This window comes from Chrysemys picta, chromosome 4 (assembly GCF_011386835.1).
Source record: "Chrysemys picta bellii isolate R12L10 chromosome 4, ASM1138683v2, whole genome shotgun sequence".
In the NCBI taxonomy this organism is placed as follows: Eukaryota; Metazoa; Chordata; order Testudines; family Emydidae; genus Chrysemys; species Chrysemys picta.
In genome coordinates this window covers 133,356,926-133,380,311 of record NC_088794.1, presented here as the reverse complement: position 1 = coordinate 133,380,311, position 23,386 = coordinate 133,356,926, and the positions used below count along the sequence as shown (strand labels likewise).

General features: G+C 42.4%; 1 protein-coding gene and 1 pseudogene across 1 annotated transcript in view; one reads left to right on the top strand and one right to left on the bottom strand.

Annotated features, from left to right (window-relative positions):
• LOC135983199 (uncharacterized) overlaps positions 1–6,412 on the top strand; it is a 372,285-nt gene extending 365,873 nt beyond the window's left edge. Inside the window, exon 6 of the mRNA XM_065593606.1 lies at positions 6,288–6,412. The gene's annotated coding sequence lies outside the window, so the exon portion shown is untranslated. The remainder of the gene's footprint in view (positions 1–6,287) is intronic.
• LOC101951192 (cytoplasmic dynein 1 heavy chain 1-like) overlaps positions 1–22,526 on the bottom strand; it is a 47,619-nt pseudogene extending 25,093 nt beyond the window's left edge.
• Between the last annotated feature and the right edge of the window lie 860 nt (positions 22,527–23,386).

The window sequence follows — 23,386 nt, the reverse complement described above, 5'->3', positions numbered from 1 at the left end:
AATGAGAATGAACAAGAATCTGAAATATATTTGAAGAGACTTGTGCACTGATCCTGCAGTGAGGTTCCATGGGGGTACATGGGTCATGCAAATGTTGCAGAAAACAGTGGCAAGAAAAACAATCTATTTTCCTAACACTAATGAGAAAGGTGTGCAGTACTTAGGCAACCAGCTGGGATAGATTTCAAGAAAGCATTATGTGCCAAACCCAAACTTTCTATCTGTGCAGATTTCCTGAAAACTGAGCTTATTTTAAAAACATACAGGGAAGAAGTGTGCTGCATGTAAATATGAAACTGTGATGCCTTTTATTTTCTGTGTACTTCATCTATGTATTACAGGGGCTTCTGTCTTCAGCTGCCATTTTCAAAAGGAGGGTCTCCAGCCTCCAACCAGTGACACACCCACTTTGTGGTCTCATAGAAAGACTTCATTTTTCCCCCTTTTCATTGATTCAACTTACTCTATCTTAAAAGCAATTTAGGTTGAGGTACAGTTTTGCTCTTTGTGTATGGAAACTGGTGGAGAGGTAGAGGAAAGCTATGATACACAGGAGGGATGGTAAAGGAGATGGCTCTCTCTTTCAGAATCAAATCACTGCTTGTTTCCTAAATTATTCTCAGGAAATTTTGTTTATGGAATTTAAGGGTGGTGGAGAAAAGTAGCTGCAAGCATTAGGGAGGGGAGGGGAGGGGCAGGGCAGAAGGGGGTGGAGAAGTCATGCCTATAAAACAGGAGCAGGCTGAGACTGCTAGGAGCAGAATGGCTTCAGCAGAGAAAAGGCAAAGGAGAAGGAAGAAGTGCTGGGGTGGACAACCCAGAGCAGGTATGGATGGGGTTAGGATCATCCTGGAAAATGGAGTTATAGTGATAGTGGGGGATAGAAGCAGAACAGTGCAGCTTTCCTAGCACCCCCCTTTCCCTAAAGCAGTGGTTTCCAAACTGGGGCTTGCAAAATGTTACAGGGGGTTCTTGGGAAAAAATTCCCTAATGGCGGACAGAGCTGTCCTTAGGGACACGGGGCCAGCAGTTCAGAGCCCCTGGACTTCCAAGAGCTAAGCAGATCAAAGCAAGCATATTTATCACGCTGAGGAGATTTAAACTTCAAGACTAAGAAATGGAAAGGGAGGTGGATATTTTTTGCTGTTTTTAAAATTAAATAGGCAGCTAGTATTGTTTTTAAAATTATTATGAAGAAGAAGTTTAAGCTTTGTTGTAACGTTTGTTGTTTGCCTGGACTGCTCAAGACCTGAATGCTTGTGTAGGAGGAACTCTTTGAGTTGGCTTCTTAAATACCTTCATGCTGTTTCACATCTGAGGCCTGGTCTACACTACGAGGTTAAGTCGAATTTAACCGTGTTAGGTCGATTTAAAAATGACTGCTTCCACACAACCAACCCTGCTCCGTTGACGAGGGGAGTAGCGCTAAAATCGACCTTGCTGGGTCGAATTTGGGGTAGTGTAGATGCAAATCGATGGTATTGGCCTCCGGGAGCTATCCCAGAGTGCTCCATTGTGACCGCTCTGGATAGCACTTTGAACTCCGATGCACTAGCCAGGTACACAGGAAAAGCCCTGGGAACTTTTGAATTTCATTTCCTGTTTGGTCAGCGTGGCGAACTCAGCAGCACAGATGACCATGCAGTCCCCCCAGAACGTAGAGCATAGAATGTTTCTATGCTCCTCCTATCATCTCTGTCCCTGAGGTTATCGCAGATTAGAAGGCAAAAAAAACGCACTCGCGATGACATGTTTTCCAAGCTCATGCAGTCCTCCCACACTGATAGGGCACAGCTTAATGCATGGAGGCATTCAGTGGGAGAGGCCAGAAAAGAATTAAGTGAGCACGAAGAGGCAGGACGCAATGCTGAGGCTAATGGGGGAGCAAACGGAAATGATGAAGCATCTGTTGGAGCTGCAGGAAAGCCAACAAGAGCACAGACCTCCGCTGCATCCACTGTAAAACCGCCTACCCTTCGCCCCATGTTCCATATCCTCCTCACCCAGACGCCCAAGAACGCGGGGTTGGGGAGGCTCCGGGCATCCAGCCACTCCACTGCAGAGGATGGCCCAAGCAACAGAAGGCTGTCATTCAAACAGTTTGATTTTTAGTGTGGCTACAATAAGCAATGTGGCCTTGTCCTTCCCTCCTCCCCCACCCCACCTGGGCTACCTTGTCTGTTATCTCTTTTTTTTTTTTAATTAATAAAGAAAGAATGCATGGTTTCAAAACAACAGTTACTTTATTTCCAAGGGGGAGGGTAGTGGCTTACAGGGAATTAAAATCAACAAAGGGGGTGGGTTTCCATCAAGGAGAAACACACACAACTGTCACACCGAAGCCTGGCCAGTCATGAAACTGGTTTTCAAAGCCTCTCTGATGCACAGTGCGCCTTGCTGTGCTCTTCTAATCACTCTGGTGTCTGGCTGCTCAAAATCGGATGCCAGGCGATTTGCTTCAACCTCCCACCCCGCCATAAACGTCTCCCCATTACTCTCACAGATATTATGGAGCACACAGCAAGCAGCAATAACAATGGGAATGTTAAAAGAACAGGAGTACTTGTGGCACCTTAGAGACTAACAAATCTATTTGAGCATAAGCTTTCGTGGGCTACAGCCCACTTCACTGGATGCATAGAATGGAACATATAGTAAGGAGATATATATACACATACAGAGAACATGAAAAGGTGGGAGTTGCCCTACAAACTCTAAGAGGCTAATTAATTAAGATGAGCAATTATCAGCAGGAGAAAAAAAACTTTTGTAGTGATAATCAAGATGACCCATTTCAAACAGTTTGACAATAAGGTGTTAGGATACTTAACATGGTGAAATAGATTCAATGTGTGTCATGGCTTAGCCATTCCCAGTCTCTATTCAAGCCTAAATTGATGGTATCTAGTTTGCATATTAATTCAAGTTCAGCAGTTTCTCATTGGAGTCTATTTTTGAAGCTTTTCTGTTGCAAGATTGCCACCTTTAAGTCTGTTACTGAGTGACCAGAGAAGTTGAAGTGTTCTTCTACTGGTTTTTGAATGTTATGATTCCTCATGTCAGATTTGTGTCCATTTATTCTTTTGCGTAGAGACTGTCCAGTTTGGCCAATGTACATGGCAGAGGGGCATTGCTGGCACATGATGGCATATATCACATTGGTATATGTGCAGGTGAATGAGCCCCTTATGGCGTGGCTGATGTGATTAGGTCCTATGATGATGTCACTTGAATAGATATGTGGCCAGAGTTGGCATCGGGCTTTGTTGCAAGGATAGGTTCCTGGGTTAGTGTTTTTGTTCTGTGGTGTGTGGTTGCTGGTGAGTATTTGCATGGCCCAACAACATTTTTATGGCTGACTTAGAACAACACTTCATAGGACCTAATCACATCAGTTACACCATCAGAGGCTCGTTCACCTGAACATCTACCAATGTGATATATGCCATCATGTGCCAGCAATGCCCCTCTGCCATGTACATTGGCCAAACCAGACCGTCTCTACGCAAAAGAATAAATGGACACAAATCAGACGTCAAGAATTATAACATTCAAAAACCAGTAGGAGAACACTTCAACCTCCCTGGACACTCAATTACAGACCTAAAAGTCGCAATTATTTAACAAAAAAACTTGAAAAACAGACTCCAATGAGAAACTTTAGAACTGGAATTAATTTGCAAACTCGACACCATTAAATTAGGCTTGAATAAAGACTGGGAGTGGATGAGTCATTACACAAACTAAAAACTATTTCCCCATCCTAATTTCCCCCCTACTGTTACTCACACCTTCTTGTCAACTGTTTGAAATGAGCCATCCTGATTATCACTACAAAAGTTTTTTTTCTCCTGCTGCTAATAGCCCACCTTAATTGATTATTCTCGTTAGAGTTGGTATGGCAACCCCCATGTTTTTCATGTTATATATGTAAGCAGAGTCAGGATGAACTCTACCCTGACATCTGGTGGTGAATTATGGCGAGTGTGGAAAAGAACTCCAGGGGCTGATCTGGTTTGCATAGGCACACCCACTCGCCTGGCATGAAACAACAGCAACTCAAAGTGGTTACTTTGGCTGGTGTGGGATCCCCAGTTTCTCTGTTATTGGGGCAGGAAGAATAAAGTTTTGTTACCCTGATTCTGTGAATCAAGGCCAGTGGAACTGTTGTATGACAGAAGGACTGAGTGAGTCCTTCACCATTACCTAAGTAGCACTTGCTTGACAAGGGGCATGGGTTACAAAACCCAGTGAATGGAGAGAGGATTTGAACAGGTATTTATATCTGATGGTATGGGCCCTCTTTGAGGGTTTGAAACACCAATTGCACTACCTCCTCTCTCCACTGTTGAATGTCAGAGCTAACTTTGATTCCATTAGGAGTCTAGTTACAGGCTACTGAGCTGAATTCACTTTGGGCCAATGGTGCACTAGCACTGGGGCTCCCCTACTATGAGCTGAAATTGCTGAGAGCTGAAATCACAAAAGAGCTGAGATCACTATATTGCTAAGCGGCTGGCAGAGCAGCTAGCAGAGTGGAGCCTCACGGGATGGTTGGAGCTGAGCGACTCACAGGTCGGTGAGCAGGGCGGAGCGGCTGGAGAAGCAGCGAGCAGAGCAGAGCCTTGTGGGAGCGGCCCAAGGAACGGCTGAAGTGGAGTAGAGCTGAGTGGCTCACAGGTCGGTGAGCGGAGCAGCTGCCAGAGCAGTTAGTGGACGGCGGGAGCGGCTCACGGGACAGCTGGTGGAGTGGAGTGGCTCGTGGAGAAGGCTGCAGCAGAACCCCACGGAGAGGCAGCCGGTCGGCCTCGGATCACGTAAGGTGCCCCTTAACACCCTGTGTGCCTTCCTCCCCCCCCCCCGCTTGAACTCTGGGGCTGTACTGACCAGGGACAGAGACTTTGGGGGGTTGTTGGACTTTTGGGACTTTAGCGATCCTTGTGTTGCTGGACCCAAGAGACTTTGGGGTTGTTGGACTTTTGGGACTTTGGTGATTCTTGGGTTGCTGGTTTCAAGAACCAAAGGGAAAGGACACAGCCCAATTTGCTTGAAGCCTGTTTGTGGTGTTTTTCCAATTTAATGCTGATGTTGTTTACCTCATGTTATTAAACATTTTCTGTTACACTCAGACTCCGTGCTTGCAAGAGGGGAAGTATTGCCTCTTAGAGGCGCCCAGGGGATGGTATGTAATTGTCCCAGGTCACTGGGTGGGGGCTCGAGCCGGTTTTGCATTGTGTTATTGAAACGGAACCCCTAGATACAGAACCCGGCCCTTGTTGCTGCCAACTTAGATGGGCAGAAGGGTTTTTTATATATCTATCTATCTTCCTACTGTATTTTCCACTGTATGCATCTGATGAAATGGGCTTTAGCCCACGAAAGCTTATGCTCAAATAAATTTGTTAGTCTCTAAGGTGCCACAAGTACTCCTCATTCTTTTTGCTGATAGAGACTAACATGGCTACCACTCTGAAACCTGTCTATATGCAGCCAGCAAATGACCTTAAAATACAGATGGAAGTTATCACTAAAGAGAAAAGTGATGTTCCAATAAGTCTTGTCAGGCCATGTGAACTATCCAGAACCTCTGGAGTACTTGCCTCTGCAATGTGGCTGACATCTGACTGTTCCTTACTCATGAGTGGTGATCCTTCAAAATATCCTGGAGTCCTAGAAAGCCCAGTCACCACTACTCTGCAACAACCCATGTTAGCAAAGTCTGATGGTGAAAATACAATGTGTGACCAATCAATAATCAAGAGAAAACTAGGGCTTCCAATTCTAGAGGGTGTTGGTGAAAAGCTAAGAAGAAAGAAATTGTGTGCAACCTAATCTAACGTACATATAGGCTAATTATGATCTGGAATTCCCTCTGTTTAAATGTATACTATAGTAAATGAGAGATAAGACTTCAAAATGTCAACTAGGTCTAGCAGTACCCTACCGAACATTAATGTTTGTGTAGGGGAATTGGAGCTAATATAGAGCTGTACCAGTACCTGATCCCATCCAACATATAGTACTCTGCCTTGAGTCCTGTTCTTTCCCAGCAACCCTAGTCCTGCACCTGTGGCCAAATAATTATGCATTTCTTTAAGCAATAAGCTACAATAGATACTATGCCTTAACATTGTATACATGCCTATGCTATTGCTGCAGGGGTCAGGCTCTCTCATGAAATGATGGTTGGAGAAATGCATAGCCTCACAATAACTAAACTGAAGTAGTGTTGGTAATTCTGTAACTGCAGAATAAGTAGCACTCCTCATATTGTTTCACCTTCACAGTGACGGCACCATCTTCAGCGAGGCCTGTGTCTGCTTCCTGCAGCTGCTTTGTTCCCATCGCGAATGGTCACTTGCAGATTTAGCGTTGGATAACTGCCAAAATAACTCAAATCATAAGTTTAGGGGAACAGATAATGCTCATCAACTTTCATTTTGCAGGGTCAAACTGACTTTCCCTTTTATTTGGTGTTGACAATGAACTCTAATAGAGCCTGTTTCTCTAACCTTCTCTCCAGCACTGTGCATGCTAATGTGGGTTTATAACGTAAATACCAACAGTTGAAGTTCTTCTACAATGAGGGGTTTTTATTCTTCCTTTACGAGAATGATTTTTCTCTTTCTCAAACCCAGCTGCTAAACAGAATGATCAGGGCCAGGAGAATAAATAACAGTTTTAATTAGCATGGTTACCTCTTTTTGCCTTCCCCTCCATATGGTATGGGGTAGATTTTTGGAGTAATCCAGAGAAGGAGAAAGGGCTTCATGGAGCCCCTTTGCTCAGCACTAGTAAAACTGTCTGCTACTGAACAAATGTAGAGGTGTGGGACTTGCTTCTTAGCAGGAAGAGAGTGAGAGAAGGGTATTTTGTTGCAGCACCATCCAGCGCCACAAGGATGTTTGTTTAAACTTCTTTTCAAATCTACTATCCCAGTATATAACCTGTGTTTTATTACAATTGAAATAAACTACTTTAAACCAAGCCTGAACTTTATTGCTCTTCCTTATTAACTGTATTTTCTCAAGGTGGAGATGAGGGGAAGTGTGGCAAGTGAAACATGTAAAATAAACCTACATCAAGTGTTCTATTAAACATCATCAGTTAAAACCTTTGTGTCTTAAGTTCACGAAAGTTCCACCTTACTTAAAATCCTCCAAAGACTCACTAGTGTGCTACAGCATATGTGTTGCTAGTATGGATTTCCATAGTGGAAGAGTGGTAAGAATACTTAACATTTAATGAGTGGCCACAATGTAAAATCATTTCATTTCTTCATGCGTTTACCAAGTTCAGAATGGAAGTAAGAGAGCAGGTTGAAGGTTTAGTTTCTTTTAGTAAACTCTGTTGAGGATTGCACTCTTGTGCTTAAGGAAACCTAAGTTACTTACAGCTTTGAGGTGCTGGAGGATGACTATCCTTGAATGCTGAAATTTGTTGGGAATAAAAATGCTTCTGCTCATTTTTCTTCCCTGGAATAAAAATGCTTCTGCTCATTTTTCTTCCCTGGCATTATAATCAATGGCAGTATAACTATAAAACGGTGACCGTTAGACTCCAGTGTGGTGCATACAGCCTTGTCTGGAAACACCAACTCTTAGAGGGCTTATTCCTTCACCCTCCCACTTCCCTGGTCCTTCTCACGTGAACAGAGAGCAACAATACATGAAGGTGCAAACAATTCGATGTTTATTGGGATGAACTTCCAGCAAGCTTAAATCCAAGTTCCTTTTGCCTTATTTTCTAATCCCAATTTACTTCCTGTTTGCCCCTAATTTATATAGTAATATTCTCAACTATACCTTAACCAATCCTAACATATTGTAACATGATTAGCTAACCAATTATATCTCATCACAGTAATTAGTTTATACTCAGCAAAATCAAAATTAATTATACAGCAGACAGAAACAATCACAGAATCAGACAGAGACCATGCAAATAAACAATAGCAAAGTGGGAACTTTAATGACAAAACAATACAGAAGTGAGGATTTCACAACGACATCTATAAAGACATAAGGGTTTCCCAACTATGTCTATTGATAAGTGAGTTGTTACTAAATAGAAAACTGGTTCTCACATAACTCCTTAGTTTATAAAGCTCTGCTTTATATGGGGGCAGCTTTCACTCCTGCCTGCTATTCTACTATAAGAATTAAACGCTTTATATCCTTTCCCTCCCTACTTCTGGGATTAACTTCTGGCTACATCCCATGAGTAATGAATGATGAGAGAAGCTGTGCAACAGAATGAGAAATTTCTTACCTGATAATTTTCCTTCTGTTAGCAGCTTCTCTCCTAATTCAACCCACCATGGTAGTCTGGTAAATGACTAGAATATACATTGAATTTTTTTTCTAATACAATATACTAATGTATCAAGTTGGCTTAATACTAATAATTGGTTGCTGTAGTGTTTCTATAGCTGCGATAAGAACTTTCTGATGACCTGAGCTGAAGGTCAAAACATAATGCTGGAGCCTCCAGCAACAATATTGAACCATCTCCAAATTCCACGGGTGGAGAGGCATTAGCCCCTGAGTAACGAATTCAGAGAGAAGCTGGTAACAGAGAAAATCATCAGGTAATAAATTTCTCATTCATGCATCTGCTAGAACTCAAAGCAAGACTTCTGGCATCAATGCTTCCAACCTTTAACTTGCTGCTGCTTTTGTCATAAGTCCCCTGTGCAAGGATCATATGAGGAGAGGTGTCCAGGCATGCCACTCTCTTATGATTTTGAACAGAAGATTATCTAGTTGGAACGAAGCAAAAAAGGAGAATAGCTGTTTGTCAGGGATCTGACAAAAACCAAGAAATAAGGAATTTGCAGTAAATCCATGCTTTGACATTTGTCTCAAATCCTTCATGTATTTCATTGATCTTTGACAGAACTTAGTTATTATGGAAGTGAAGGACTAAATAGGATTGGTTTACAGGTGCTATGCAATGTTCCCCACACAGCTCCGAATGAACTTCAGTCCTGACTTTGTAACACCTTGTTCTGGCATTACTTCAATGCTGGACCATGATCAAAGAGTGCCCTTGTGACATATTGTGTATATTACAAAAACATTATCCAAATGAAGACTAGGATAAAACCACCAAAACTCATCCCGTAACCTTTAAGTATAATATTTGAAAGTAATGCATTCTAGAATTTGCTTTTTTATTAACTAATTTAATTCTTTACTTTCAGATAATGTGTAAATTTTTTTCTTCCCACCTATATATAAAATATGTTTAAAATTAGCCTTGGTTGGCTTATCTTCCTCATGTTCTCTGATGAATTAGAAACAGTATGTTTCTTTTCTCCAGCTACAACCCAGTTCCCAGAGAATTCAGAGCATTCCAGATCTACATTATATGAGAAATACTGTAAATTCACTTTTTTTTTTAATACAATAAGAGACACTTGACTCTTATCTAGTGAGTCCAGTACAAACAAACAGCATGCACCTTGGAACAGTTCTACTGGTTTAAACTGATACTTAAGTCACAACCTCCCTTCCCCTCTTCATCCTTTTATTTTTTTTAAAATACACACTTCCAGGGAGCACAGAATCTATGCCTCAGCCCTTTACATCATTTGTCCTTTTCAGCTCTCCCTTCTCTCCCCATCCCCCTCTCCCCCCAAAGAAAAAATGGAGACAGGAAAAAATCTTAAGCAACCAGCTTCAGGGCCAAGCCAAACTTCTATGTGGGAAACACTCACTTCTTCGAGGGATGTCCCTGTGGGTGCTCCACTCCAGGTGTTGGTGAGTCCCTGCGCCTTCGCTCAGAGATTTTGACAGCAATATTCGTACCAGTCACACACACGCAGAGCCTGCCCCACGCGTTGAGTGTGTTTTAATAGTATGCGTGTGCAACCGGTCTCCTCAGTTCCTTCTCTACCATCCCCGGCTTGAGAGGGAGCTCAGCAGACTCGTTAGAGAATTTTCTCTCCCTTTGTTCAAATAATTTCCTTCTTAGTTTAGCTTCCCAGTAGTAGTTAGATACCACTTCCCCTAGCTTTCTCTTAAAACCAAACAAAACCAAAAAAACAACAAACCTTCTTGTTCCTGTCAGCAGCAGCCGCTTCCGACATGCCTGGCTCTCCAGGTTTTAAGCACTGCTCTACCTGCAATGATGCCATCCCCCTCTCAGGTGGCCTCTCAAAATGTATAAAATGTTTGGGGGAGTCCACATCCCCGCAAAATGGACCCACTGCAGCAAGCTGAAATCCAGGGCATGCAAGGACAGGGAGTCTAGATTAAAACTGCTCTTCCTGCAGAAGTCCTTAGGACCAGCCTCAGACTCGGGCACCGACTCTGCTGCATACTGCAGCGCCCCCCCCCCCCCGCCTCAAAAAAGGAAAAGAAAACCTTAAAAAAAGGCAGCCTCTCACCCGCAAAGGGTACTTTGAGGGATAAGAGTTTGCTGGACAGATCTGCTACCTCCCTCCTGTTATTTCCCCAGCTGAGCACTTTCGACGCGCTGGGCTCCTCCGGCGCTGCACGAAACCCGGCTGCAGCAGTAGTGCGAAGCTCTGGTGCTAAGGTTTCAGGCTACCAGTTGCCTGCCTCTCTTCCGGCACTGCAACGGAAGTGGTGCCAACGCATATTAGCCTGCCTGACGCCCCCGCAGGCTGTTCTCACTCTCCCAGCACCGTCATCCTCTGAGCTGGCTGGCAGTGACAAGGCTCAGGACACCGGTGCAGAGGAACCCTTCTGCACAGAAAATTCCTCACGCAGCCCTCACCTCACAGAGGTGCTGCGGCACCACAATTCACAGTCAAGGGACCTGCTGGTGTCACCTGTCTTGCAGTCACCCCTACTTAACACCTACTTCTCTCTGGACACTCGGGCAAGGTCTGGACAGCTTTCTTCCAGTGATGAAGAATCTGGGCTGCAGGGAGATTTCTCATCCTATCAGATCTCCCATTCACAGACCCCAATCAAGATGGGTCATTAAAAAACTACCTCGTCCTACTCCCAGGATCCCACCCCATGATGTGTAAATCCATGGATGGCACCACCCATGCCCTTCCCACCACAGTGGCAATATTGGGCTCAATGGACACCTTATACTCAGGACCACACTCGTTGTGCCACCACAGCCAGGCGCAAGACCTGCTTGGTACCGACTGTTGACGATCTTGCCACTGACTCAAGACACCAGGCAGCCCCGTCACAACTGCAGGATCAATCATAGTCTGCCTCCAAGCCAGTAGTCATGCCTGATGAAGCATTGCTTCCTCCTCCCCTGAGGTCAAAATTTCAGGACCTCTTTAAAAGAATTGCCAATGAGCTAAGAATTAACCTGGAGGAAGTTCCTGAACAGCAACATGAGTTAACTGACATCCTGCAGACCTCTACTTCTTCCAGGATTGCATTACCTATCAACGCCGCCCTCATGGAACCTGCCAAAGCCATCTGGCAAACACCGGCTGCAAGCTTACCTACCTGTAAGTGAGCAGATCGGAAGTACTTTATCCCTTCGAAGGGCTCTGAATTCCTTTTCACTCATCCAGCGCCAAACTCTCTGGTAGTAGATGCAGTCAACCAAAAGAACAAACACCAGTTTCCCCGCTCCACCCCATCTGACAAGGACAGTAAGCGATTAGATCTGCTCAGACGTAAGGTATACGCATCTTCCATGTTACAATTTTGCATCGTTAATTATACAGCCGTTCTCGCAAAATAAGACCACAAAAATTATAGTGAATTCATCGACTTTATTTACGACATTCCAGAAGAAACGAAACAACAATTTACAGCCATAGTTTGAGGGACAAATCATCTCCCGTACTGCTCTGCAAGCTGTCCTCGATGCGGCCAATACTGCAGCAAGATCCACTGCCTCTGTGATGCGCCGAGGTTCATGGCTCTCATCCTCTTCCTTTCTTCGGGAGGTCCAGAGTACCATTGAGGGTCTCCCCTTCGATGGCGACAACCTCTGCCTCTACGACTGATGTACTTCATTCCATGAAGGACTCAAGGGCAACTCTCTGGTGTCTAGGAATTCAAACCCCTATGACCAGAAGGCGACAATATAGATACCAACCTTATCAATGTCCACGCTACCCCACATAAACCCAGCAATTTCATAGATCACATGAGCAATAACAGCAACACCAGAGACCCAGATACCATTGCTGCCGCCCCAACTCCTTGGCAGTGTCTCCACCCGCTCTGACTAGTAAGCAAATCTGAAGCCTTGGTCGAGGGTATAGAAAACAACAACATTCCCACGTCAGCGCATACAGCACCTGCCCCTATTTTTGAACATTGCCTACGCCCATTCTCCCATCAATGGCAGAACATTACCGACAAGTGGGCTATAGAGGTCGTCACCATTGGCTATTCCATCCCTTTCCTATCCTTGCCTCCCACCCATCCACCCTGTCTCTCTTCGGGGACCCCTCACGAGCAACTGCTCCTCCAAGAAGTACAACATCTCCTTCAATTGGGAGCAACGGAAGTCATGCCCGAACACAGAGGAAAAGGTTCCTACTCCCATTACTTTTTAAACAGAAAAGAAAACCGGGGGATGGTGATCGATCCTTGACCTCAGGTGGCTCAAATTCATCAAAAAGCAAAAAGTTCAAAATGGTTACCCTCACCACCATAATTCCAGCGCTGGAGCAAGGCGATTGGTTTTCAGCCCTCAACCTACAGGATGCCTACTTTCATGTGACTATACGTCCGGCCCACAGTTTGACACACTTTCAGTACAGGTGTTGCCCTTTGGACTATCCACCGCCCCCCGTGTTTTTTCCAAACTCCTAGCTGTAGTCACTGCCTACCTCAGGAAACAGGGGGTTATAATATTTCTTTACCTCGACGACTGTCTCCTCAAAGCCTCAACGAAAGTCTTCGATCCACACAGCTCACCATCTCCTGCTTCCTGTTCCTTGGCCTACAAACAAACAAAAACAAATCCACCTTATCTCCTACCCAACAACTGGAGTTCATAGGAGCATACCTCAATTCCCAGAAGGGAATAGCATCTCTCCCGCTCGACCATTTCAAGCACCATAAAACTGCTGGTCACGAAACTTCGCAACAGTCCTCAGGTCACTGCTTGGGACTGCCTACAACTCTTAAGTCACATGGCCTCGTCTACTTTCATGGTCAGGAATGCATGCCTATACATGAGGTGCTTCCAAGCTTGGCTGACCATGGTTTACAGACTGAATGTACACGCTCTAAACAAACTTCTATCCATACCCTTCAAAGACTCCCTCCTATGGTGGACAGTTCCCTCCAACCTCTGCTCAGGAGTCCCTTTTCTCCAGGATGCTCCATCCCTTATAATGACTACCGATGCATCCCTCACAGGATATGGAGCACACATGTCCCACCATACAGCACAGGGGCTATGGTCTTCCACCGAAACCTCCCTGCACATAAATGTCCTAGAACTTTGAGCCATACTCAACACCTGCCATCACTTCCTCCCATTCATTCGGAACTAACATGTTTGGATAATGACAGACAATATCGCCTGCATGTTCTGTATAAACAGGCAGGGAGGAGCTTGATCTCACTCGCTTTGCACAGAAGCTCTGAAGCTCTGGAATTGGCGTCTCACTAACAACTGGATATCAGCCGCCTATCTCCCTGGGGCCCTGTATACCACTGCAGACGAACTAAGCAGACGGTTTTCCTGGGATCACGAATGGGAGATAAATGAGACGGTCATATGCAACATATTCTGCATTTGTTTCTCCAAGTGGTGATAAATCCCTGTGGGTTTTGACTGCTGCAAGCTCGTGTTTCCTCCTCCTTGGTGAAAGCACCCTTTTAGTTGAAAAAGTTACTAAAAAGGGATGGTAAATTAATCTCTTTGATCCTCCTTATGTAATGTTTTTCTAGAGGCTGTGTGTTTGTTCCTAACCTAACTCAGAGATGCATATTAATAAGCTTTTCCGCCAAACCAAGATCTTTGTGAAAGCACAAACTTCATGCTTTGGACACTTGCAGAATTTTTATTTGCAGTACACTAAAAGTTTCAGAGTTTAACAAGCAGTTATTTCTGTATGTCAAGGGCCCTAACAAAGGAAAAAGGGCCTTTAACACTTCAGTACTAGACATTGGCTTTAGAATGATATTTGCCTAATTTACAAGATGACAAGATAACCCCACAGGAAACAACAGGGCATTTGAGCAGAGGCCTACAATGTATCTTGAGTAGAAAGGGCTGAGGCATCTGTCCAAGAAATCTGAAGAGCTGCTTCCTGGTCAGTACTTATCACATTTGGGTATTACTATAAAGTCAATCTCTTCTCAGAGAAAGAGGCAATATGGACAGAGCATTTTTAGGCAGCAACTTGAGGTAAGCCTTCATTCTAAGTTGGCACTAGTTGCCACATCTGTGCACTCTGGTTCATTACAGGATGGGGTAAAGGAGACCTTCAACAAGAGAGAATTACTTATTGGCATCTATCAGTTTTCATTTCCCGCATCTTGATACAACCCTAAAAATGAGGGGAGGAGGGTTGTATGTTTTTGTAGAAAGAATCATGATTGGTTGTATAGGAGAGGTGTTGGCTCCTTTGTATATTCTGGAAAGACTCAGTATTTTTATCTCCGTCTTTTCTGATAAGTGGAAACGTACCACATTCAGTTACTGGGAAGAGGAAATTACAGTAAAGATAATTACTGGTAAGTTCTTTCTTTTTGTGAGGCAAAAAAAATATAAAGTTTGAGATTATAAAGATGTCTTGGCTTTTTTCAAGAAACAACATTAAGGAACTTAATTTTTTGAACAATTATGAGACTAAGTACATTCATAAGCCAGGAGAAAAGAATGTGAAAATAGTTGTGGGATATTAGTCAAGTAAAATATTATCAAAACTTCGTTAAAGACCTACTGTAACTCAGAAAATATTATATTTGATACTTTGAAAGTATGATGTACCATTGCTGTTTAAAGTCTGAAAAATACAGGAATAAATATTATTCCAATATTTTTACTACACAATAGTTGAAGGTGTTTTTCCCTGAATTTGAAAATATTCTCAATTTTTAATGTTAACAAAATTTTTATGTGGCATATACTTAAATTGAAATATCTTGGTTTAACTATTAATATACACTCTCTCTTTTTTTATTTAGTTGGCATACTATGTAGTTCAATTTTTAGAAAAGGACAGCACGCTTACTGAACCAGTAAGTTTATTTTACTGTTTTATCATATTAATTCATTTTGAAGCATTAACAACATTTTGATTTGCACTGTTTATAATGTTTGTTGCACCTAAAAATCATTCCAAGGTAATAGATTGATATTAAGAGCAAAGTTCTTTAAATTTCTAATTAATAAAATGTATTTTTAAAATTGTTTGAACGATCCCTGGAATGAGCTGCTCACTAAGACGATATAGTTGGTTTCCCCCTCCCCAAATAATGGTACAGTGAGCAATTTTTACTTCACTGAGCCAATGTCCATTAGTAAAATTAGCATATCTAAAACAACTGATCAAAAAATAAATCTGACAAGAATGCATATTCATTTTAGAAAGCTTAGCATTTTGATCACCTCACATGATTGTTATATGTGCTAAATCAACATTGTATTCTAGTTGCTCACTCACCCAAAGGAAATAAAATATTTCCTCCTGTTATAATCATGGTGAAAGTGAGCAAGTAGATTTTGCACCTACTAGTAAATTTTTATAACAATTTATAAGGCTGCACTAAGGACATTATTGCATATTATGACAATTCAGTTTCTAAGTTAAAAAAATGTATGCAGTTCTCTAATATGTATAATGCTGAACTATCATTTTACTTGTCCTGACATTCAATATCTTTTCATTAGCTTTAGCTTTTAATTTATATACATAAATCTCCTTCCACCTATCTCTCTGCTTTTTTCGTCCCTCCCCTTCTGAAAAATGTGAAGTATTATTTCACTTCCCTGATAAGATAAAGGAAAATTATCTGATAGAATGGCTAATGTTAAAGATTCTCACACTTTTTAAAGTTATATCTATACATACAAATATGTTCAGATAATGTATATTTTAAAGGATGATTCTTTAAAAACAACTGCTAATTTTTTACTGTTCGAGTCCTTGCTCATGTGAATTCCATTGTAGGTGTGAGCGCACCCATGTGCGCCGTCGTCTGAAACTTTTGCCTTAGCGGTTCCCGTAGGGCCAGCTATGGCGCTCTCTGGAGTGCTGCACTCATGCCACAGTGTAGCACGTGCGGCCAGCCCTGTGCCCTCTCAGTTCCTTACCACCTGTGGTGGTCAGAGTACCTCTGTCCCTCAGTAGTTACTTTACTAAATTAGCATTTTTTATAAGATATGGTTTCTCTACCACCCCCCAAAAGAGAACATTTGCAACATTACCAGGTAATAATCTGAGGACATACTGTGATGGGTTGGATCACAGAAACCCCCTTGGGAGCTGCCACCAGATGTGCAAAGACTACCCCTGCTTCTGTTTTCCCTGCCAGCTCAGGACTCCAGCACCCTGTCTTGCTGAGCCAGACACTCCCGTTTGGCTCCAGACACAGACCCAGGGTCTGAATCACTTGTCCCAAAGCTGCAAGTTTACCCGAAAACAGTTCACAGTAGTGTGCTTGTCTTTAGCACTCAGATGCCCAACTCCCAATGGGGTCTAAACCCAGATAAATCCGTTTTACCCTGTATAAAGCTTATGCAGGGCAAACTCATAAATTGTTCGCCCTCTATAACACTGATAGAGAGATATGCACAGTTGTTTGCTCCCCCAGGTATTAATACATACTCTGAGTAAATTACTAAATAAAAAGTGATTTTATTAAATACAGACAGTAGGATTTAAGTGGTTCAAAGTAGTAACAGACAGAACAAAGTAAGTCACCAAGCAAAATAAAATAAAATGCGCAGATCTATGCCTAATCAAACTGAATACAGATAATTTCCTCACCAGTTCCAGAGTGCTCCCTTTTACAGGCTAAGCTCCTTTTAGCCTGGGTCCAGCAATCACTCACACCCCCTGTAGTTACTGTCCTTTGTTTCAGTCTCCTTCAAGTATCCTGGGGGGGGGTGGAGAGGCTCCTTCTTTAGCCAGCTGAAGACAAAATGGAGGGGTCTCCCACAGGTTTAAGTAGACTCTTTCTTGTGGGTGGAGACCTCCCTCCTATGCAACGCCCAACTCCAAGATGGAGTTTTGGAGTCACCTGGGCAAGTCACATGCCCCTGCGTGACTCAGTCTTTGCAGGCCAACGCCATTGTCCACATGGCATCTTGCATGTCTCCAGGAAAACTTCTCATGTGGATTGGAGCATTCCAAGATGCATTGTTCCCTAAGTGTCTCCTGATCAGGTACTTAACCTGGCAAATTCCTTCCTAAAGAAGCTGACCAAATGCTTCACAAAGCTTACTTAGAAATCAGGCAAGCATACAGCCCATATTCTTAACCTCGAGTAGAAAATGATATATATGTACAAATAGGATGAATAGATATAGTAGACCATAACCCTTACGGAGATATGTTACATGGCACAGGCAGCACAAAACATATTCCAGTTATGTCATACGTACATTTATAAGCACCCCCTCCCCATAAAGCCTTATGGGGTACACTGTCACACATACATCTTGTCAATTTTTTCTCTGTTCAGTGACTTCTTCAATACTATCAGACATTATGCAACTATTGCTTAGATTCCACACAGTTAGATTATTAAGAGGAAGACAGCTGTTGTCCTGAATAATATACAATCCAAAACTAAACTATTTTGTTGCTGATAAACTCAACTGCCACCGATATATGCAGAGTCTCACTTGGAAAAAAGAACATAATCAGTAGAACAAACCTTTTCTTGGAAGCTGAAGACAATCTCTGCTAGGTGTTGTACATAGGGGTCAAGTTTGTATGACTCCCACACCAGGGCAATACCTTCTCCAATCAAAGCCTACACTTCCTTCTTTAGACCAGCTACCAGCAGAGAAATAGTGATAGGCTCTTCCACCTTCTCATAGGTCCATTCATACATACGGACACTTTCAGTCAGAGAAATAGCAAAAGGATAGAGCTAGTTTGCTTGGTGAGCTTTGTTGACAATTGCAAGTGGAACATGAAATCCAAACCACTCAAGGTTGCGGACTTCTTTCTGGGACTTAATTATTTCTGGAAGAAAGCTGACTTTTAGTTTGAGGACATTTCCAGTTCAGCCTCTAACACGAGTACTTTCAATAGTGAAGATACGGCCACATACACCAAGGTTGCGCTGCTGAACCTTCCTTGACCAATTATCAAATATTTGAGTGTTGAGCTTCAGACGGAAGCTGTCTCCATCTTGCTTCAGCTTCTGGCCTTCAACATGGTTCTCCCAACTTTTGCCAAGCACATCTTCAACATGCTTCATGTAGGCTGTGAGCTGTCGATCAATCTGTTTGGCCCAGATTATTTACCCAGACACGGGAGGCAAGTCACGAACATGACTCATTTTGCAAGCCTGACTTTGTGGGTATTGTACCTTGAATTTGTCATGAAGAGACTCGATATCATCTTTTACACGCTGGATCAATTGTGTTTGATATTCACAAATAGCACCCCAAATGCAAGGTCTGACAAAGCATTGAATCTGGAAGAGATCCTGAACATTTCATTAGCATTCTTTGCTGTGCCAAGCTGGTCTTGTAGACGAGCAGTTATTCTTGTTTCAACCCTATCAATTCTTTCATCATACCATTTCATTGCTGCCTCCCAGGCTTCTGTACCTTCTTTAGAAACATCTAAGCCATCTACTTCTTTAATGTTCTCATTAGCAAGATTTACTTCTTCAATAGCATTAGCATCCGCAGCATCATAAAGGACTTCTGCTACCTTCATATCCTGGGGTTTAGGTATATTCTCCTTGATTCTGCTAGGCAACAGCAGTGACCTGCATAAAGTCACATCGTTTAGTAAACTCTACAAGACTCACTGATCTGACAGTTTCTTTGCCACACACATGTTGAGAGTTAAGCAGTTGGGAGCACACTGGTTTGTCAGCATCACTCACTGGTGTATGCTTAATGAACGCCCAACTGTGGAGCAAAGAAAAAAGTTAGTTAACCATAAGACATTTAATTCCAGAATACAGTAAGTTACAGTAGCTCTAGTATAACAGAAGATTAGGTGGTGTATATCAGACATTACATGCTAATGTGCTTTACTGGGTACACTTTTGAAAGTATGGGAGCAAAACTTGTGCTAATGCTTTAATACTCTTACTAATAGCTGAATGTATTAGGTTTTTATATTCATCCATTTTAGACTGACAGAAAACTAAAAGCAACCAACTCTATAATCATAATAATTGAAAGCACACCATTTTCTGGTGTAAGATTTCTTCTAAAATCTTTTTGCTTCACAGAGACAAATGCGTGCTACGATTAGACAATGACAAAAGACAAATATGCAAGCATATGAGAGAGAGAGAGAGCGCGCACAGTTGTGAAGCTAGATGTTTGTAGAGCACTTTGACCATCAAAAGCACTATATAAGCACTACATATTACTATATGTGTGTTGGCCTAAGGATTATAGGACTAGCTTTTCCTAGTCCTAAAACATTCATATCAGATTTCAGTAAGACTGCACTCACCTGTTTGACTTTAGCTCATAATAAGGGTCAGTATTAATGCTATAGAATATGAATTCTTTTTCCTCTTCTCCTTCATCACCCACATCCTCTGTAAACAGAATTTGATACATTAAAAACCTCTAACATGCACTTAGAAGCCTATTAACCCATCCCTCTCCACCCCATCTACCTCACACGTACTCATGCAGGAGCTCATTTGTGCTCATCTCTCATCTAGGTTTGAAATTATACCCAGAATTATTTAATTTGTTGTCAGCAGAGTTGGATAGAACATACCAAAATATCTTTTCATTTGTACTAACCATGACTTAGAACCCAGAAACGCATGACTCCTCAAGACAGGTTTTTATGGCTTTATTACAAGAGATTAGTTAGGATCACTACTGCTCCCCATTTTTCTAGGCTGCCTCCTGTATGAATTGCTGTAGTGAAAGCAAATTACAAGCCAACTCCTTACATGCTGATTTCAAGAGAGATTTGCAGGAGTTTCCCCATAATACAAAGCCTGAGTTATGGCTTTTTAAAAATACACAGTCTTGTTATCTCTGTATGCTTAAAGACCTGCAAGAACATGCTAGAAGATTGTCAGTTTAATGCCTTTTCATAACTTGCCTTGATATTTTTCAAAGACTTCAAATTATATTAAGGAAAAGAGGCGATTAAAAGTACAAAGTGTAAGAAAAAATGACTGTTTCCCTAACTTAGCTAGTGAGTCACAAGGTGATGTAATCGCTGTGCATGCTGGCACTTCTGCAGTGAAATCACTGCAATGCAGCACAAAGCTATCTCCATCTGAGGAAGACATGCCCAAGTGAGAAAAAGAACAGGCGTATTACTCTCCTGTTCTCCCAATGCCTCCAAAAGATGAACTACCAGAGTTTTATTTTGTATTACTGTAGCACCTAGAGCCCATGGACTAGTAATAGACCATTGTGATAGGTGCCCTTGATATCCAGATGAAACCAACCACTTAACAGCATACAATTTGTGTTTGATAAGATTAACTGGTGAATCTTCGGGATCTGAAGTCTGGCTCTTGTTCTGACAGTTGATAGTAGTAAGCACTTGGTGCTTTACATTTTCAAGTCACGGTAGAAAAGTCAACACTAAACATTTTAATTTTGTAACAAAGCACGGGCACTAGAACTCTACCCACTGCACTTAAAGGTATTTAACCTCCTTCCTACTGTATTAGTTCTGTAAAAGCACCGATAATCCAGCAGCATATTTCCAGAAGTCAGGTCTATTACACCAGGTGATGGTGACAGGAAGCACAGCTTTAGTGAGCTCATCAGTACAGTACTATATTTCCAGCCCACTTTTTCAGAATATTTTTTTAAATCATCATCTTCTAAAAATTATATAAATATATAAATATAAAAAATTAAAATTATATATATAATTTTAGCAAAACTGCTGTCCCCAGATAGAGGTGCACCTTTGTCTGGTTCCTCTAGACAAAGAAAGCATCTGAGGTGATGGTATATCTACACTACAATTAAAAATGACTCAAGCCCCCTGTGACTGAGTGAAGGGGCTGTTTAACTGTGGTGCAGACAGGCTTGGGCAGACTGAGCTCTGGGACCCTCCCACCTCACAGGCTGGAGCCCGAATGTCCAAGTAGCCCTTTAGCCACAGCCAGCTGGCACAGGCCAGGCGCAGGTGTCTAATTACAATATAGACATACTCTGAGGGAACAACAGTCTTTTGCAGACCCCAAAAGATCAAACCTATTCCTGATGCAGACACTCCATATATTTCAGAGACATGCTATCCCAACTAAAAAAAAAATAAAAAAAATTTCACTTTTGGTGTTTACAACCCAAACGCTATCACAAAATACGTATGCACTCAAACACCCACATGCACAACGTGACTTGTTGCAAGCCTGAAGTGAACGATCAGATGGATCAAGCTCCGATAAAAATAAAAATAAAACACTCCAGAAGAACAGCTTGCCATTTGACTCCTCTGCCCTTCCTTACAGAGATTCTTCTGCTAGTGAAGAAACACTAATCCTGCTGAAGACTTGTTTGAGATTTGTTTTTGTAGGGGATGGAGGCGGGGGGGAGCACGGCCAAACAAGTTTGCCAGAAGCTTCTAGTGGTTATCCTATGGCTTGGAGCAGGGGTCTAAAGTTCCTACTAAATGATGGCAAAGAAGAGGTCCCTTATCCTGCTGTGTCTCTTGACAGGTGTTGGGGCTACAAGGGAACATGGCAGTCAAAGCTTCACACACTAGTTATTACAAACCAGATCAGAAATTTTATTGCAAGTAATGCAAATATCTTCCTAGGGCATCTAGGAAGAGGCTGGACTGGATAGTGTGGTGATGTAAAGGGTAGCAAAGGGAGAGGTGTGAGTAGAGAGTGGATTGAGGACTCAAAATCAAAAGACAGCTGCCGGTTTATGTAATGACATACCAAGATAGGAAACATGAACACATTTAAGACCAGTACTCAATAGTGCATTTGAGTCAGTTATTCCAAAACAGTTCCATAAGTTTCCCTTACTGCACGTGTGCTCATAGTCTCTGGTGAAAGAGGTACCACTAGGACTTACAGAATGCAAGTCACTCTTAAGTCAAAGACACTTGCCAATTGTCAGAAGCTATTAAAAGGAGACTACTACTAAAATTAATGTTTACATGCTAAAGTCATTGGTCTGAAGTAAACTAACCTAGCCCTTGGGTATGCCAGTATAACATCGGACCATGTTGCGTGCAACACGCACACATTTCGGGGTGTGACCTAACAATTGCCTTGACAAAATCACCCCAGGCTAGTCATGGAGGACCTGGAAGTTTTTTTTTTTTTTTTTTTAAAGAAAAAAGATTCCCACAAGGACATTAACACCGGTTCATGTAAACTGGTGTTCACGCCCTTACTTGGGCAGCCCACCATACCGTTTTAAGCACTACGTTGTTTGGATTTGGAGGTCTTCACCATGGTGCTTAAAAAGGTCTGGCCAGTTGATACTGTCTACACTTAGCGTGCAGTAGAACTTCTAGAATTGCTTCAACTGAACATTAGCAACAGTGGGAAACTGAGATAAGAGTTTCCCTGGGCTGGGGTCCAATAATTACATACAGCAAGAATGTAATAAGTACTTTTTGGAACGGTTTACAGTTATACAACTGCTGGAATCACTTGCTGTTTTTACCATGTTAAATAAAACCCAGGAAGTTAAAGTGATCTATTTTGCCCATTCAAGATTCTGTGATGCTGAATTTAACATCCAATTAACTTACTACTGCTAGAAGTAACGTGAAATGGCAATTTGTTTTACCAGGGTTTGCAGAATCAGCCTCTTGGCATTTGGCCCAAGGCACATTTGTTGGGTGAAGTTTAGGTAGAGCAATGTCCTCAAAAAAGATATATCCTGTCAGGAGTGAGGAAGAGTATCCAACAAAGAAAGGAATGAGTAATACCAAAATGTTTGCAAACTGCTCTCAGAGCACTCTCTCTTAGACGTAACATGATGTGTACAGAAAAAATAGTCTGTGCCTGCAATATTTGAACATGCTGGGGTAGACTGGGGACCAAGTGCACTAGGGGTACATCTATACTGTAATAAAATAACTCACTGAACAGCTCTGAGACTGCTGCAGATTGCATTACAGTGTAGACCAGGGGCAGGAAAACATTTTGGCCTGAGGGCCACATTGGGTTTCCGAAATTGTATGGAGGGCCAGTTAGGGGAGGCTGTGCTTCCCCAAACAGCCAGGTGTGGCGATAGGGCGATACAGGGTACACCACACCGTGCATGTGGGGTCAGCATCTCCCCCGGGGGGCAGGGTGGGGTTACA